The sequence below is a fragment of the Triticum dicoccoides genome, chromosome 7A, assembly GCF_002162155.2.
Source record: "Triticum dicoccoides isolate Atlit2015 ecotype Zavitan chromosome 7A, WEW_v2.0, whole genome shotgun sequence".
In the NCBI taxonomy this organism is placed as follows: Eukaryota; Viridiplantae; Streptophyta; class Magnoliopsida; order Poales; family Poaceae; genus Triticum; species Triticum dicoccoides.
The window spans coordinates 78,745,407-78,746,009 of NC_041392.1; positions in this window are offsets into that span (position 1 = coordinate 78,745,407).

Genomic DNA, 603 nt, shown 5'->3' on the forward strand with positions numbered 1-603 from the left:
GAAGAAGAAAAAAAAGAGGAGAAGAAAGAATAGAGGAGTTATTCTCCTCTATTCTTTCTTCTCCTCTTTTTTTCTTCTTCTTCCTCTTTTTTTATTGGGAACGAGGGTCGTCGAGGGTCGCCGAGCGGTAGAGGAAGAAGAGGATAAAAAAGATGAGGAAGAAGAAAAAAAGAGGACTTCTCCTCTCTTTTTTCTTCTTCTTCCTCTTTTTTTATCGGGAACGAGGGTCGCCGAGGGGTCGAGGGTCGAGAGGGTGTCAACGGTCGCCAAGGGGTCGAGGGTCAAGAGGGGGTCTAGGGTCGCCGAGGGGTCGAGGGTCGTCGAATATTAGAGGATGAAGAGAACAAAAAAAGAAGAGGAAGAAGAAAAAAAGAGGAGAATAAAGAATAGAGGAGTTCTTCTCCTCTATTCTTTCTTCTCCTCTTTTTTTTCTTCTTCTTCCTTTTTTATCGGGAATGAGGTTCGTCGACGGTTGCTGAGCGGTAGAGGAAGAAGAGGATAAAAAAAGAAGAGGAAGAAAAAAAAGAGGAGAAAAAGATGAGTTCTTCTCCTCTATTATTTCTTCTCCTCTTTTTTTCTTTTTCTTCCTCTTTTTTTATCGGG